Below are 18,955 nucleotides of genomic sequence, written 5' to 3'. Positions count from 1 at the left end.
TACATGTCTGGGGGTCCTTGGATCTTTTTTTTTTTTAAATGATATTTATTAAAGTTTCCAGAATAAAAAAGGAAAGATAGAAAAAAGAAAAGAATAAAGTTTACACTTAGTTTCGTTGACATCTTTCCCGGACTTCCCCCCCCCCTCGTATTCCCATTCCATAAAATTAATTCCACAAAATTCTTACCCCAAATTTTAAAACCTTATTATAATTATAAATAACCCATTTATTCAAAATTAAGTTATCTTATTTAACCATTTCTCCTTATGATTTTTATGCTTCCCTAAGCTCGACCCCAATTCCCTTCCACGAATTCCCCTATTTTCATAGAACCAGAAGAAATAAGAAAAAAGAAAAGAAAGAAAAAATATGTAATTTTACAGCCTTTGGATTCCAAATCTCCCTCCCCCTTTTCCCGGTTCCGATCCCCAAAGTTCATTCATCTGTCTACTGCCAAACTGGAGAACCCACGTCCATGTCTCAGTTCTACTTTGCCGTCTTTTGATAGCTTTTGATTTCAGAAAGTCCGATCTTGGAGAAACTCTCAGAAAAGATCATTCTTCTTCCATCCAGACCTCTATGTTTAAGAGTATAACTCAAATTCTGTTTCTTGATCCTTTTAAAGTCTGGATGTCCCAAATGTTCCAACTTCGAGTTTAGTCCAGCTCTTATTCCTCAGGTTTCTTTTCCTGTTCTGCTGCAAAAACCTTCTAATTCAGAAACTTCTTGTTCTCCACAGAGGCTTTATTTATTCAGGAACATAAACTTACGTCAAGTCCCTTCTTTTCTTCAATAGATAAATCCATTGTCTCCTTTAGTGTAGAAACCTCTGTAGACAAAATAATGCTTCGTTTTTGCAGCTTTCCCAAGAGATAACAAATCCTGCTCAATTTCATAGTATTTTTCCACTTGCTGCTACTGTTGCAATGTCCCAACCTCCCTCTAGAGGGAATATGGTAACTTAATTTCTTTCCAGATCAGACCCAAAAGTCAAATAACTTGTTGCCTTTATTTCCAATAATTTATGTCCAAATTGTAACAAATCTAACCAGCAAAGCCATCGTAACAAAGTTCTCTTTTATTTTCCTGCTTTGACAGCTACTTTGACAGCTGTCAAAGTTTCTGTGTCTCTTCACCAGTCTCTCATAACGGATCGCTCCCGGTTCCTGGGGGGGGGGGTTGCATTTTAGTTCTCACAAACCAATCTTCTCCTCCAGCACAATTATTGTAATTTCCCTTCGTGAAATTAAATTTTTCCAAAAAAACAAGTTCATCTCTCGATCTTAGTTGTCAAATCCTTGCGTTAAAACATCTACAACAGGGGAGGTGGCGGACTTCCTTTTTGCACCTCCCCCGCTCGCTCCAAATTCATAAATCAAATTTTCCCTTTTAAGTCCGATAAATTTACTCACGGGTTGTCCTTTTTAATCCAAATCCAAAATTTTCCAAAGAAGAAGTCGTTGCTCTCCGCCGAATGGCATGCGGCTTCGCTGGGCAGGGGAAGCAGTGGACTCATAGCACCACACCCCCCCGTCACCCGCTCCGCAGCCTTTAAAAAGGCTCCTTCGCGGGTCGGGGGGGGGCGCAAACGGTGCCCGCCGAGTCACCAAGTCCATGGGCATCACCGCCCATGGTTTTTGAGGGTCCCTGCGTCGCCGGCGCGACAGGACCCAACCCCTACCCAGCAGGCTCCCTCCGGAGCTCGGAGGGAGTCCGCCATTCGGTGATGGCGCCGACCCGGAAGTCTGGGGGTCCTTGGATCTTGACTGTTTTCACACACTAGCAACACATCCTGTAGAATTTTATCTGTTATGTTTTATTTACACAAACAGAATGAATTTCAGGAACCAAAGCGTCATATTGAAAAACTGCTTTCGAGCAGTCTGTGTCCCATTAAACTTTAATTAGTTTAATGTAAATGCCCAGTGCGCTTCTATCGTCACAAGTCCCACTACAGCAGAGTATTTCGCACAGCAGTTGAAGAAGGGCAGGAGAGGCAGTATCTTTTCAAAGAGGAGTCTTGGAGCATGCGGTTTGTAACTCAAAGATAAGGTTTATTTACAAAACAAAAAACAACCCTGGCGAAGAACCACACATCTCAGCAAACACGCCCAAAAGGAGAGAAGGGAGGAACAAACACACGGGAGACTATTTATACAAACTCATGTTCCTGGAAGCCTAATGACCTCCAGCTGCTCAGTGATTAGAGCGTTTCTGCTACCTTTTAACCCTTTGATAGCAACACCCCCTCTCGCTCGTAACACTGAGCTGTACCAACCTTAATTCAAATTTAAACCTGAACAGAAACATTTATGAGATTGCGGACCCAAAGCTTTCGTAAAACCGTCTGCGAGATTTTCTTGGCTTGGAAATACTTTAGTTCAATTAAACCTTGTTTTACACTTTGGCATACATTTTGATAACGGATAACCAAGTGTTTTGTGTGTGCCTTGAATTGACCTGATTTAGCTAGTTTAATACAAGGTTGATTGTCTTCCCACACTCTGATAGGTAGGGAACATTCTCCAAACAATTCTTGTACCAGTTGCTTATAAAATTCCAGTTCTCTACATACATCTGATAATGCATTAAACTCAGATTCAGTTGAACTTAAAGCTATAAGTGACTGCTTTCTTGATCTCCAACCAATTAGTGCATTTCCAAATTTTATCGCCATTCCTGACACTGATTTTCTATCTGGTCCAGCATCTGCCCAACTGCTGTCGGCCCAACATTCAAGTTGTGTGCTGCCCTCTGCTGATAGTTTTAAGCGAAACCTTTTGGTAGTTTGGAGATACCTTAAAACTCTTTTTACTCCTTGCCAAGCATGCATTGATGGTTTTTCAGCTTGTCTACACAGCATGTTGACAGCATATGTTATATCGGGCCGAGTCCACTGTGCAATGTGGAGTAGACTGCCTATCACTGACTGGTAAACCCCGGGATTACTGAACTCTGTCTGTTGCTCGGCTTGAGCATCCTTTATGTAACTTAGCTCCATTGGGGTTTTAACACCAGCACAGTTGTCCATTTTAAACCTTTCCAGCAACTGCTGGATCTTAGCTTCTTGGCTGAGCCAATAGTTCCCATTTTCATCTTGCTGAATTTTAACTCCTAGATAAACAGATACATTGCCTAGTGATTTTATCTGAAACCTTTCTCCAAGCTTTGTGGCAAATTGTTGTGCAAGTTTATCATCCTTTCCACTGTATAATAAATCGTCAACAAATATCAAAACTGCTTCTTGTTCACATCCCGAGCCTTTTAGATAAAGACACGCATCTGCTGCGCTCTTTCTGAACCCCATGCTCTCTAGAGCATCGTTTAAGCAGGAATTCCAATTACGGGCGGACTGTTTCAACCCATAAATGGATTTGTGTAGGCGCCAGACCTGGTTTGGCTTGTCTCCTTCAAAACCTGGTGGTGGTGTCATATAGACTTCCTCCTGTAAGTCTGCGTTTAAATAAGCCACATTGACATCAAAATGAAACAGCTTATTTCCCTTCTTAGCTGAAGAGGCTAAAAGCATTCTTAATGACTCCGATCTTGAAGTAGGGGCATAGATTTGAGAATAGTGAACACCTTTGCGCTGCGAAAACCCTTTTGCAACTAGCTGGGCTTTATATTGCAACTCTTCAGTAGTTGTGGGCTTTAAACGATATACCCATCGACAACCTACAGCTTGTTGCCCTTTCGGAAGCTCTGTACTTGTAAACACACCGAGAGACTTCATTGAAGCCATCTCTTTTTCCATTGCTTCCTGCCACTTAACGGCTTCTGAGCTTGGAAGCTGTTGTACCTCCATATAGCTATCTGGCTCACACTGTGCCATATTTACGTATACACTTGTCACCTTAAACCGCTCTGGCGGCTTGCCCTTTGTGGCACGATTTGACCTGCGCAATTGTTCCTCTTGTGCCCCCTCTGACCGTTGGCTGTCAGAATCTGTCTCAGACTTAATATCTGGATGCGCCCCTAGGGATAAAGACCTCCGTTTAGATACCTCCCTTGGGCTTGGTGTTGCAGGCGACCTGCTTCGCTTTTGCTGTCTGCTAGGCCTACTGACTGGCGATGTTGGAACACTCCTAGATTCTGGCTTTTCTACCTTAGGAGAAGAACCTTGTGCCTGGTCAGAATCTGCATCTGAACCATGTGCACCATCCCCTTCTGGCTCACTACCCTCTGGCCTTTCATTCTCAGCATGAATGCCTAAATCATCTCTCAAAATGTCAGGGTTAGCATGTAAGTGAGTCCATCCGGATTGCTCACAAAATTCAGCGCTCCTACTGAGGACCACTCTTGTAGTATCCCCATTTGGGTTCACGAACCTCCAAGATTTGGCGTGTGGTTCGTACCCACAAAAGATGAGTTTCCTAGCCCTTGGACCTCCCTTTTTCCTTAACGCTTTTGGGATAAGTACATAGGCTGGACATCCAAACACCCGAAAGTAATTAATTTTGGGCTTCTTCCCATATAAAGCAAAATATGGGGTAGTGGCAATTACCGAATTATATACTCGGTTCAGAATATGAGTAGCCGCCTGCCAGGCTTCCGCCCAGTAACTTTGAGGGAGTTTAGCATCAAACAACATAGAGTTTGCCAACTCTTGCAGAACCCTGTTTTTACGTTCGGCCACGCCTCCTTCTTGGGGGGAATAAGGTGTAGACAGACGATGCTTAATTCCCTTTTACTTAAAGAAATTCTGCAACACAGACCCGGTAAATTCTGACCCTCTGTCTGTCTGAAAAGCAAGTACTCTAGTACTGAATTCAAGTTCTACTGCATGAACCCAATTTTTAACTGTTTCTGCAGTATCTGCTTTTGTTTTGAGAGGAAAAAACCATGTAACCTTTGTTTTGTCATCCGAGAGACACAGTGCATACCTCGAACCTCCCATGCTAGCAACAGGCATTGGGCCACATAGGTCCATATGCACAAGTTGGAATACTTTGTCAGATTTCCTATCTGAACTGGGATAGCTGCATCTATGAACCTTCGCCCTTTTGCATGCAGTACAATCCAAATACTTAGTACATTTGTTCATTTTGCACCCTTCTGATAATTCAGGTTGCCTTTTAACATACTGAAAATTAATATGTCCCAGACGGCGGTGCCATAAATGGACACAAGAATTATGGGTAGGTGAGTTCACACAACCAGCATGAACCTGTTCAACTTCATCTGGACTTGTCTCAAAATAATATAACCCATCTCTGCATTCCACCTGCAAAAGAGATACGTTATTCTTTGAAATAGTGCAAACCCCATTTTCAAACACAGTTTTAAACCCATTTCTATCAAGTTCTGACAGACAAAATACACCCCTTCAATCCCTTTAGCACGTAGGCATCAATTTCTGTTTGCAAACATTTCAAGAACACTGTGCCTACGGTCTCTAAGGAACGTTTAGTTGAATCTGCCATTGTGACAACTTTAAGGGTTTGCAAATGTCTGCAATTCTGCAAACGGACACTAGATGGCGCCACCAGGTGGTGAGATGCACCACTGTCGATCAACCAGCGTAGATTGCTGCCTTGGCCACGCCCTTGCATCAACGCCATTGCTGAAGCCATGTGCTGTGTGCTGTGGGAGTAGCCACGACCTCCTCCTCTTCTTCGACGTCCCCTGGAACTCCTTGTCTGGTAACTAGGGGTAACGGCCTTGGTGCTGTCTTGACCAGGTTCACGTGTGCAATTCCTAATTAAATGGGAAGGGGAACCACAGCGAAAACAGTGTCTAGCTGCAAAAGCATTTACTGTGTGCTCAAACTCAGCATCAACACTCTTAGGCAGAGAAGGCAGAGAGCTTAAAAGCTATTTTTTGTGCAGGGTTTTCCCGGTGTGGAAATAACTTCTAAGCTCTCAGGCTTGTTGACCGGGCTCTGGTGGGCTCTCGCAAAGACCTGGTGGGAGCTTCTCAAAGTCCATGCAAGAGTCTCTCTGGTAAGCTCTCTGTCTTGCTTAGCAGGGGCAGCGGGGAGGAGACCTGTTATGTACTGAAGTTCTCACCCTGGGGCAGCAGGGGGATACTGTAGATAGTTATGCAAATGAAGGATCAAAAGTGACGTTCAGTGATTGGATGGATACTGTAGATAGTTATGCAAATGAAGGATCGAAAGTGACGTTCAGTGATTGGATGGATACTGTAGATAGTTATGCAAATGAAGGATCGAAAGTGACGTTCAGTGATTGGATGGATACTGTAGATAGTTATGCAAATGAAGGATCAAAAGTGACGTTCAGTGATTGGATGGATACTGTAGATAGTTATGCAAATGAAGGATCAAAAGTGACGTTCAGTGATTGGATGGATACTGTAGATAGTTATGCAAATGAAGGATCAAAAGTGACGTTCAGTGATTGGAAAGTTGTTACAGTAACGAGGTTCTGGAGCTCTATATAAGCAGAATGACTGAGCCCTTCAGCTCAGTTCTGTTCCAGCTTACAAATAAAGAGCTGCTTTGGAGAAATCGCTGTGTCGTCTGATATGTTCACCCACAACTTAACAATACCCATTTGGCACACTGGCTCTGGAGGGCAAGCTGACTCACGTAGGGTGGTTCCGAACAGGTTGTTTGAGTACATGCATCCTTGCGTACATGCACCATTCCTGGAAGGTAACCCCTATGCAAGATGCAAATTACCTGTAGATAGAAAAAGATTTCCTTTCCATTCTTTTCCTCAAAGAATTCTGGGCACTGTAGTTCACCTCTCTGAGAGTTACAATTCCCAGCAATCCTTAACCAACAGCAGTGCCCAGAATTCTTTGAGGCAAGGTGTTGCTTTAAAGGTGTAGTGTGTACATATGAGGCAGCTTTCTATGTACGCATATTATTGTGTTTAATGGGGCTTACTTCCAGATACATGCATATGAGATCACAACCCTAATGTTTTACTAGTATAGTTCAATTTTTCATGCCCCCTTTGAAGTTTAATGATAACATTAACTTTGTATCTCCCAAGCAACATAATTTCAAACATATTTGTGTACTATGTTACAGAGATTTAATAATCCCTGCCCTTTATTTTAATATCCTGAATTATATATAAAACTAGGCTTTTTTTGCATTTATCCTTCCAAGAACAAAGCCATAGCAAGCTTTTTGCCAGGATAGTGTCAGACAGCATCCCTTAGGCTGTCTTAGAAAAGTAGAGGCAATTTCAGTTATTTTTATTACATGTGCTCCAAATGAAAACTCACTACCAATGTTACTTGGGTTTATTGCTCTGCAGAACTTAGGGGTGTAAGTACAGTGATGATATTATTATTATTATTATTATTATTATTATTATTATTATTATTATCCATAACTTCTTATTGCAAGTTCATGATGAATCCATAATAAAAGTGCATTTAGGCTCCAGTCTAAAACGTTTTTGACATGCTTACAATATGGTAAAACTACAGTTCTACACACACAAATCTAGAAGTAAGTTTCATTGAACTCAGTGGTTGAGTGCTTAGGGTAGCAGTTTCCCACCCTATGCCTAAAGGCATTACTAGCAAGTGGGTCCCTTTGGAAATCAATGGATCATGTTTCCACTTAATATGATTAGGGCTGGGATGCCACTAGAGGAAAACCAGAACGCTTAATGAAGTTTGTGACAGCTTCAGAATACTTGTAAGTGCCCTTGATTCATTTCCAAACATTTAAACTCTACTGACATAAGTCATCCATCCTTTTTAGTTGCTCCTTCCATGATCTTCAGCAATCAATAAAATATTTTAGGCCTCAATGTTCCCATGTGGCAGCATAAGATGTCGGCATAGCATCATGAGAGAACACAAACCAATCTGTTGCTGCGTCCAGTCCTTTGGCTTTTATTCTTAACAAAATAACAAGACGTTCCCCACCACAGATTCAAATACTAAACGCTTGCTGGAGATTTATTCATATGGATTTTTAATTGCATTTTAGTGCTTCTTCTATTTGTAAAAATGGTATTTTCGTATATTACCATTTCCATTCTGTAGAATCCAGTACACTATGATAAACGAAAGAAGCATTAGAATGTGGTAAAAATCAATATGAGTATTTAAAGTAATCATGCTGCAGAGCACCTGAATGGAGCTCATGGACCACAGTTAGGAACCCTTGATGTGGAGGAATCACCTCTTTAAAAGATATGGCCACCTTATGCTTCCTTTATCACAGGTATGCCATTCAAACATAGACAAAAGGGCCTTTTCAGTAGTGGCACCCTGGTTATTGAATGCCCTCCCTTAAATGGCTCATCTGGTGCTTATACTGCATTCACTCCATCCCGTGCCTGGCAAAAACAGTTTGGTTCACCTAGGCATTTCAACAGTAATTTTGGCTGTTTTAGCGATTTTATTGATTGATTTCTTACGGTATTTGTACTGTGATATAACTGGTCGGAGACTCCTCTAATGTCTTCTAAATATCTGCTTCTATTTATCTGCTTGCACTTTGACGTGCTTTCGAACTGCTAGGTTGGCACTGCACCAACTTCCCTGTTGCCTTATCCCTGACCTCCAGTAACTAACAATGACCCAGCTTCTGGAAACCTAATAGAACAGCTCCGCCCCCATCCTGGAAGACTGGTGGAGATTGCATGGCAGCCTTTCCCAAACTTGGGTCCCTGAATATTGTTGGACTACAACTCTCATCATCTCTGACCACTGGCTATGCTGGCTTGGGGTGATGGGAGTTGTAGTCTCAACAGCATTTTGGGGACCCAAGATTGGGAAAGGATGTTTTAGAGCAGGCACCCCCAAACGCAGCCCTCCAGCTGTTTTGGGACTACAATTCCCATCATCCCTGATTACTGGTCCTGTTAGCTAGGGATGATGGGAGTTGTAGTCCCAAAACAGCTGGAGGGCCGAGTTTAAGGATGCCTGTTTTAGAGTATTCAAAGCACTTATGAACTGGTTAGGCTTATGACTGGGCGAGTGCAGTGGATAACTGTAATCGGTGAGGGCTTCTGCCTCCTATCCTAACCAGGGCTCAGCTGTCCTTGAAACAACCATGTAACACAATTTGCGAAGTTCTCATTTTGAATGAGACTTTCTTTAGTCTCACTCACTTGAATTGCTTTGAGAAGGTCACTCATTCTGAGCGTCATTCCCCGGTCTGTAAAATGGGAACAAGGGCTCACTAGCACCTATCTAAAGCAGTTGTAACAGTAGCCTCTCTCAGCAGTGGCTAAGCTGTTTATTTTCCCCAAACCACCGTTCAGAGGAGAAACAGGACATAATTCAGACCTGCAAAAAAGGCTTGTTTAATTTGTTCTGTGCTGTGGTCACTTCCACAGAACTTTACTCTCCTCTGCTCTCTAAACACAGATAATTGCCATGGTAACTCTTGTATTTCAAGGCTCTTACATATACGCTCACACCGTTCTTAAAGAGACACAAAGCACCACAATGTGGGCTTGAACCTGTAAATCATTTGAGTGGGCTCTTTTATGATTTATTGTTACATCTCTGTCAGAATTTAAGAGAGCCTTGGAGAGGCTCTAAAAAATAGTGAGGTTCTTTTCCTACAGAAAGTAAAATAAATTGTATTTTTAGATACTTAGGCATACACTTTGACATCTTTCATAAACAAAAAAAGAATAAAAAAGGGGGAAAAGACAGGATGTCATTTGTAACTTGGGTACGAAATTATGGATGTTTCCCTATGCCACCTGAAGACAGGAGATTCCTTAGGGAGGGCTAAACTTCAAGCGCAAAGAGCAAACCAGAGCACCTCAAAAGATAATTTATGAAGACAGTGAGCTGTGACATATTAGAAACTCTGGAGAATCCAGTTATAATCTTTTCTGAGAAAGAATTCAAAAAGCAGAATGGATAGGTTTTGAATTCATAATCTGGCCATTGCAGGCCTGATCCTTCCTTCTCCTTTTCCTTCGTTGCTGCAACAGGTCCTAGATGTCAACAGGTTGTCAACATTTTTTGGACATACTGTTTGGTTGGAGAATTGCTTTTCAGAGCACAAAATTTGGAGAACTGCAACTTTTGAAGCACGGCTGTGTTTCAGTTTGCCTATTGGTCTGAGAAGTGCAAATTAGGTAATTTCTCATTAAAATGCAATCAGAATTAAATTTCTCCTCCATCCCTAACCCTACATCTGGGGTGGGGAACCTGCAGATGTTTGGATTGCTACTCCCATCATTCCAAGTCTGCATAGCTAATGGTAAGGGATGATGGGAGGTGTAGTGCAGCAACACCTGTAGGTTACAGGTTCCCCATCCCTGCCCCGCTGTAACTCAAAAAGCTGAGATATTGGGAGTGACTAAGAGACATGGTCCATATAGTTAAAGCCATGGTTTCCCTAGTAGTGATGTATGGAAGTGAGAGCTGGACCATAAAGAAGGCTGATCGCCGAAGAATTGATGCTTTTGAAGAATTGAAGAATTTGAATTATGGTGCTGGAGGAGACTCTTGAGAGTCCCGTGGACTGCAAGAAAATCAAACCTCTCCATTCTTAAGGAAATCAGCCCTGAGTGCTCACTGGAAGGACAGATCCTGAAGCTGAGGCTCCAATACTTTGGCCACCTCATGAGAAGAGAAGACTCCCTGGAAAAGACCCTGATGTTGGGAAAGATGGAGGGCACAAGGAGAAGGGGACGACAGAGGAAGAGATGGTTGGACAGTGTTCTCGAAGCTATGAACATGAGTTTGACCAAACTGCGGGAGGCAGTGGAAGACAGGAGTGCCTGGCATGCTCTGGTCCATGGGGTCACGAAGAGTCGGACACGACTAAATGACTAAATAACAACAAAGAGACATGGACCATGATGGGTTCTTCACCAGAACCTGCTTTCTGAATGTTACGTTTGATTGTGAGATGTGTCCAGTTGTTAAAGGTTCAGTGGAAGGGGAAAAAATCCCAGTGTCTTCAGCTGTCAGAAACTAATGTAGTTCTTTTTAATGATGGTGGCTTGCATTAGACTGTGATGTGTGATTCCCCATCTCTTTTGGTTGCGAAATTGTCTTGCTTGCAGATGTTTGTAATTACCTTAACACAAATTCACCATTGTGATTTAAATGTGAGATGCAGGAAATGAAGGCAGACTGTGGGGAGAAATCAAATCATTCTCTTTCTCCCCTGCCTGTCTCCAAAGCAGAGAGTGGTTATTCTGGGTGTTTAGGCATGTCAGGAACTGGGAGAAGAAGAAAAAGACTGACGAAAGAAATGGCTTTGTGTCTTTGGTAAAAATGTTGACATTTTCTCTTCATGGTTAGAGAACTAAATATCCTTCCTTGCCATTTGGAAAGCTTTCCACAGTTCATTCTTACAGTTCCAGTGATATTTTATCAAAGATATGAAAGCTTTTAAAGAATGTTGGCCGAATTGCCTCATGATCAATATGTCCACATCAAGAAGGGTTGGAACATTTTTGTTTATTTTCAGTGGTCTGCTAGCACAAATGGAGCTCTGCCCCATCAATTGCAGTCTAGCCCCACCTAACCCTCTTCTGCCTGACATTGTACTGGAAGTCTGTGTGGTGTAGTGGTTAGACAGTCAGACTAGAACCTGGGAGACAAGAGTTTGAATCCCCACTTGGCCATTATGCTCATGGAATGACCTTGGGCCACAGGGGTATTTGTTCCATAGGGAGGAAGCAAAGAAGCTCCCACTCTGCCCTCCTGCTTTGTGTTACTGGTGGTTCTCTACTTATTTTCTAGCGTTCTCAAATGTGCAAGGAGCCACTATAGGAACACCGGCAGAATGGTGATGCTTGCCAGCTCTTTGCATCTTAATGGGAGGTGGAAGTCAAATTGGCACAGTGGATTGTACCAAGTCTCTTATGTCCGCATTTGATTAATATGTTCTGGATAAACCAAGTTCATCGTGGTGTATTGTCTTTTGAGAAAGTCTGCCTCCAAAGCATTTATGAGCCTGCTCCATATCTTGTGGGCAGATTGGACTGGTTGCATAGGATCCCAGTACAGTGGTACCTCGGCTTAAGAACTTAATTCATTCTGGAGGTCCGTTCTTAACCTGAAACCGTTTTTAACCTGAGGTACCACTTTAGCTTTTGACCAAACTGCGGGAGGCAGTGGAAGACAGGAGTGCCTGGCGTGCTCTGGTCCATGGGGTCACGAAGAGTCGGACACGACTAAACGACTAAACAACAACAACAACACCACTTTAGCTAATGGGGCCTCCCGCTGCTGCAGCACGATTTCTGTTCTCATCCTGAAGAAAAGTTCTTAACCTGAGGTACTATTTCTGGGTTAGCGGAGTCTGTAACCTGAAGCATCTGTAACCTGAAGCGTCCGTAACCCGAGGTACCACTGTACTGACAATAGGGGACGTTTCCTCTTGGGACTGCAGTAGGATTTACACTTTGTCAGCATGTCTCTTCAGGGCTAGGCCAAAACATTTTGCTTCCTGAAGTGAAGGACAAGATGGCGTCTTCCCCCAGTCTATATACAAAAGTCAACCAAACTAGCTGTCAAATCTTTCTTCGACAAGGGCAGCAGGGTAGTTTTTTCCATAGCATACAAGGGCAGCAGGCAGCAGGCACACACAGTTCCCCACCATCCAACACCTGCTGTCTGAAGTGGTGGCCTCCATCTGCCTAATCGTAGGGCGAGGCCTGTGTCTTTTGGCACAAGCAGAAGAAGGAAGTTGAGGAAGGTCCTGCTCTGCCCTGAAACAGAGGATGGAGATGGTTGAATAGCATCCTTAATGCTTAGAAGGATGGAGTACGCCAGAGATTAATCTTTCCAAAGAGAAATAGTGAACCAAGTAGAATTAACGAATTAAGGCTTAAATAGACAACTCACTGAGGGGAAACCCCTTATTAAGATTTTATTTCAGAAGTAAACTATGGATTTTGCTCTAAGTATATTTCTTTTTTGTTTATTTCTGTGCAAAGCTAGTGCTGATTTAGACCATGCAACTTTAAAGAGCTGAAAGCCTCTCCCTATCTTCACTATTTCTGAACAATGTTCCAATACAGAAACCAGGCCTAAAGCTGGCACTTCTCTAAAGGCAAAAGGCATAGCAATATTGGCAGATGGTCGTAGATTTTCCTTCTGCTTCTTCCATTTATTTCAAGCTTCTCTGGCCCCTGATACCCACCAGCCATGAAGCACACATTCTTCAGGGGGGAAGGAAGATAAATTGCTTTTAGGAATGGTGTCTGAAAGAATGCAGTGAAAATGGGACATCTGTAGAGACTTTCCTGGGGAAAGGGTGTTGACCTGTAGAGCAAGGGTAGCCAGCGTGGTGCTCTGCTGAAGTTGATGGGCACCAGCATCCATCAGTTCCCAGCCAGCATAGCTGCTGATAGGCTACTGCTCTGCTCTGCAGACTTCTTGGGAAACTGAAAGTCAACACAGTTCTGTCTCCCTCTCACTGCCTCTAGGGTGCTTTCACCACAATCCAGATGAACCGGTTTGGAATTGAAACCCATTCTGCATGCTGCTCAGGAAATTTTTGCAAAATAAATAGAATGAATAAATTCAGACTTGCTGCATATAGGTTGGAGAGCAGTGTGTGACATACATTTTCAGGACTACGATTGAGAGTTGCATCAGGGATGCTGATCTTCCAACTTCTTCTCTTATGTGGGACACAAAACATAAGTGGAAAGTGGAAAGTACCAGAGAAGCCTTCTTCATCATCATCGACCAAAGGGACTGAATGACTGGTTTTAAAACAGACTCCTTGGCAGAAGGTAGAGTTTTGCAGGAACAGTGGAAGATCTTGTGGCAAACTTTCTTTCCTGGTCCATTGTCTGGAGAACAGAATGGCCCCTGAGAATTCTCACATTTGGTAAATGCAGCCATTTACCCGGTGTTGCAAGGGAATTCCAAGAAATCAAAAAATCAGTGCCATTTTGAAGTCAGTGGTTTAAATTATGCAATTCTGAAAGTCCCTTTTTTTCAACCCACCATCTCGATTCAAAATGGCATCTAAATGCATCCAAACACTGACAAAAACTTGCTCCTTGATCCCAGGAACCATAACACAAACTTTGGTTAAAACCAATGCAGTTTTGAAAGGTTCTGTCTGCCATCTTGATTCAAAATGGTGTCCAGAAGTATACAGACATAGACAGAAACCTTCATGATAATGCAAATGTTGATTGTAATATCTTAAGAGGCACCCAACTGCAGAGCAGACAAGCAAACAAATATCCAAAAATATATAGGAGGTACAGAAGTGAGCTTCAAATATTTTTCCTGCTTTAATCAAAGGTGAATGAAAGAAAATGCAGTGTGATGAAATGATTGACCACTTTACAAGCTGCTTTAAACAAAGTGCTAAAAGGGGAAAACCCTCACACAATTCTATTGCTGTGTACCAGGTACTGTATCATAAGATAGAGAAAAAGAGCGTCATTACAATCTGAGAAATATGTAGCACGTAAATTGTCGGGATGCTACGCATAAGTTTAATGCTTCTGAACATGCAGCTGATAAGACTTCAAAACATTGGACAGATTTTCAGCTCGGATAGTAAAATATTCCAGAAATTTAGTAAACCAGGGGTACAAGCTAACTTGTTTAAAGTGAGATTTGACGGTCTCTGTTATCATGGCTGTTTCCTGAGAGACACTTTATGGAAGGTGGTTTTATGATGCATTCCTGAAACACCTCCAGATTTCAAATATGCAATATAAACCACCTTATGAAAACTTCAGAGCTAGCCCTTGATTTATAAATAGCTCCACACCTACTTTAGATGTAGGAGAAAACCTGAGATAAAGAGGAGCCACTTAAAGATACAAATACACAGGTTAATGCGGGAGGACTTGTTTAAGGACCCACAGTATCAAAAGTCAGGAGCATACCCACCAACATTACTCCAGTGAAAGGGACTCCCATTCTATAATGATAATTTTACTATTTATACCCCACTAATCTTACTGGGTTACCCCAGCCACACTGGGCAGCTTCCTAATGACTAAACTATATAATGCATACCCTCCAACATTTCTTCCATGAAAATAGGGGTGCCCAATTCAACAGCAGCAGCAGCAACAACAACAACAACAGCAACAGCAACACTCCACTGTGTTGCCCCAGCCACTCTGGGCAGCTTCCTACATATATTAAAACATAATAAAACATTAAACATTTAAAAAAATCCTTCCCTATGCAGGATTGCCTTCAGACAGCTTGGGGGTCAGATAATTCTATACTCTCCAAAATTTCTCCACTGAAAATAGGGACATCCTAAGGAAAAGTGCGACATTCCGGGATCAAATCAGAAACCAGGGCAGCTTCTCTAAATTAGGGACGTCTCTGGAAAATAAGGGACACTTGGAGGGGCTGCAGGAGGCCACCTTGAATATGAAAGACACGTCTTCTGTTAGGGAAGGACACACTGAACTTTAACAAGATTGTCCACAAGAAAAGAAAGTGTATTCCCTTTGGCCTGGCGGTGCTCTCTTCCTTGTTAGCTTTCTGCCGTTTTCCTCTCACAGGCAGGCAATTTGGGGAATCAGTCTAACACAGTTCCTGACATTCTCTCGCCCAGGGGTCAGCAAACTGTTTCAGCAGGGGGCCGGTCCACTGTCCCTCAGACCTTGTGGGGGGCCGGACTATTTTTTTTTGCGGGGGGGAAATGAACAAATTCCTGTGCCCCACAAATAATCCAGAGATGCATTTTGAATAAAAGTACACATTCTACTCATGTAAAAACACCAGGCAGACCCCACAAATAACCCTTAGATGCATTTTAAATAAAAGGACACATTCTTCTTATGTAAAAACATGCTGATTCCCGGACTGGATTTAGAAGGTGATTGGGCCGGATCTGGCCCCCGGGCCTTAGTTTGCCTACCCATGGTCTAGCCTGCTCAAGCAACTTCAGTCACTATGGGCAGAGATCAGGGTTGACTCCTACACCGGTGATGACTCCAATGCACCTCTTTACATTCTCTCACATATTTTGCCATTTATTCCTCTGTGGGAAAACTGTTCCACTTGGTGAGGCAGTGAAGGCGAAACTGTCCTTCAAAACTTGCACACGCTTGTTAAGGATGCTGTACTGGTTGCAGTATGTCCCACCCCCCACCCCCCAGTTTCACTCATCATCATCCGGGTGTTTTGTTTCCTGTTAAATTCTTAACTCTTTGATCATTTGGCTTGCATGTTTGTCCATTTCCATTTGTGACATAGACCTTTATTGCTTTATTATTTGGGGCGATATTTTCTCACTTTACCAGTCAAGATCTAGTGCTAATGAAGAGCAATAATTCTCCAGCAGGCCAGACTGTTTATACTTTGGGATGATTCACTTCGCATCCAGGCGACTCAAAGAAATAGCGTTAACTAATGCTGCTTCATTATACTGTGCGTCGTAAAATGACCCTCCCTTGACGGTAATAGCAGTGTGATGCTGTGTTGACAGTTCTTTTAAAAAATAAGGGGACACCACAACAATATACAAAGAGAAAAAATGCCGATGGGTAAATTTAGTATGGTACATGTATAATGCAGGAATTCTGTTCTGACTCTGTCATACTTGTAGTGCCTAAGAAACGCTTGTGGTTTTGAGGCATACAAATAAAATCCAACAGATATTCCGCGCTTGGCCGTGCCAGTGTTTTATTGTCTAGAAGGGGGTCCCTATGCCCATATATATTAAAGTGTGCACCTGCCTTCAATAAGCCCACATTAGGGTATGCAAGTGAATTGAATGCCAAATTTGCCTTGTAAAGTATGTGTAAAAAAGTGCAGACATGTTGCTGGAAAAAAGAGGATTTTTTTAAAAAAATGCCTTTTGTTTTAGGCAAGGCATAACTGAAGAAATTTAGCTGTGATGAAAGTGTCTGAAAAGGGCAGTGAAACAATAAAAAAGCTTACATTTTAAGAACTTTTTATTATTATTAAAAAAAATCCATTTTCTCCAAAGTGAAGTACTTTAAAGCCCCATTGATTTCAGTGGAGAAAATAAGACATGCCCTTAACACATGTGGGATGTAAGATGGCTTAACTGTACCTAGATCCATGACGTCCATAGATATGTGTATTTATTTATTAAAATAATTTATTTACCAATATATAAAAATCACAAAGAGGTACACAACCTATGTTAAATCGTGTGCCTACCAGTTTGGAAGACAAATGAGACCAAAATAAGGTCATGGTTTCTACATACTTGACGAACTCCCTAGCTTTGCAGAATCACAAACCAAGATTATAATAAAATAAGCCAAAGCCCACCAAAATGGTCTCTAGAGGACTAGTGACTTACAGAATGTTGGTTGCAATTGCATCTATAGAGATACGAGATCCTGTATTAGAATAACTCACCCTATTGCCTGGAAAGATAACTTCCAGGTTAATATTAAGTGCCAATGACTGGAGCTTCTGGGAAGTAGGGGATGTGCTGCTTGCCCAATCACAACATGTGCGCTGTAGGAGGTAAAAGAAACTCCATTCTCTGCACTACAAAATATTTCAGAATGAGAAAAGGGGGGGGGGGACCTGTTTCCTTTTCCCACCTCATTTTTTCAGCTTTATGTTTATAAAATGCTCATGTGACCACTTTCTTCATTGCTTCTTGCCACTCCGCACTGGACCATCTTGCTTCTGATCTCTCACCATGGTAGCACCTCTTGACCAAGCTATTGGCATGCTGGTTATCACCTTCCACAAATATGCCTGCAAGGATGGCGATAAGAACACCCTAAGCTAGAAGGAACTGAAGGAGCTCACCATTGGACCGAAACTGCAGGACGCAGAGATACAGGCATTACTGAAAGATCTGGACCGCAATGGGGACCAAGTGGTGAACTTCCAGGAATACGTCACTTTCCTGGGTGCCCTGGCAATGATTTACAACGAAGCTTTGAGTTTGTAAATGTACACCCTAGTGGGGCGAGGTGTCGTGGTTTGGGATTATACCTCTGTAGGCGGTTTCACAGCCAATAAAATTTAAGTTTTGTAATAAAATAAAATAAAATAATAAAATAAAATAAAATAAAATAAAATGCTCATGTGTTTTAGAGCCGCGAGTCCCAAATCTGGCTCCCCAATACTCTATAGCAGTATAGTTCTTAAAATTCACAGAGTTTGGAGAGAAATTCACTACTGTTCACATTTAACGGCGAATCTGCCTAATTCATGCTTTCCATAACAATATGAGGAGGTAGAGCATAGTCTTTGCCACAGCTAGAAGCCATTGATAGCCTTGTGCTCCATGAATTTGTCGAATCCTCTTTTAAAGCCATTCAAGTCGGTGACCCTCACAGCCTCCTGTTCCGCAGTTTAACTAGGCGCTGTGTGAAGGACTTCCTTTAATCTACCCCAAATCTTCCAAAACACCTAGCATCTGAATAACAGGAGTGTAGATCATTTATTAAAATGTGAAGAATTTGATCAAAACATAATTTGGTTTAAAAATAGAGCATGGAGTTTCTTTGATGTTAGCTCATGCTTATAATTCACACACAGGAGAAGGCTTGTTTGTGGCAAACTTCCAAACACAGTTCTGGGATCTGTTCACTATTGTAAAGTTAACACCTAAAGACAATTTTGAGCCAGATGGATATTAGAAGAGCGTCTGCCAACCTGGTGCCCTCCATATGTTTTGGACTACATTTCGCATCAATTCGAGCCAGAATGGCCATGTTATCTGGGGCGGATGGGCTGTTGTAGAGCATTTTTTTAAATCTATGCTGCAACCCTGTGAGGAGATGAGCTGTTATATTATATGCACCAAGTGATTTTTCTAGATAGCCAGCTAGGATCGCCCCATACAGGGAAAGAAATATTTCAGCTTATTGAAATTTATAGGAAGATTTAGAAAAAACACACAAGTGAAGCTAATTCAGTGAGTCCAGGATTGGGAGTGTTAATCAGCTGTTGAAAGAGGGGAAAGTTTTCTTAATAATAAAAAAAATCCACTGGGCTGCCTGAAACCTGAAACCCCAGCTCTTTGGCTTCTGGCCTAGATTTGCACTATAGATACTGAAACTTAACTACTTTGTGGATGAAGCCTTCAGATTTGGACTAACT

At 42.2% G+C, this 18,955-nt stretch overlaps 1 pseudogene across 1 annotated transcript; it reads left to right on the top strand.

The window, feature by feature from the left end:
- Window positions 1-17,495: 17,495 nt before the first annotated feature.
- On the top strand, window positions 17,496-17,801 carry LOC310842729 (protein S100-A6 pseudogene; annotated as a pseudogene). Its single transcript has one exon. The product of its transcript is annotated as a protein S100-A6 pseudogene (transcript).
- The last annotated feature ends 1,154 nt before the right edge of the window (window positions 17,802-18,955 follow it).

This window comes from Podarcis gaigeae (genome assembly GCF_964106915.1).
Source record: "Podarcis gaigeae genome assembly, chromosome: 4".
In the NCBI taxonomy this organism is placed as follows: Eukaryota; Metazoa; Chordata; class Lepidosauria; order Squamata; family Lacertidae; genus Podarcis; species Podarcis gaigeae.
The sequence above is the reverse complement of the archived record's forward strand: the minus strand, read 5'-3'. Positions and strand labels throughout refer to the sequence as shown.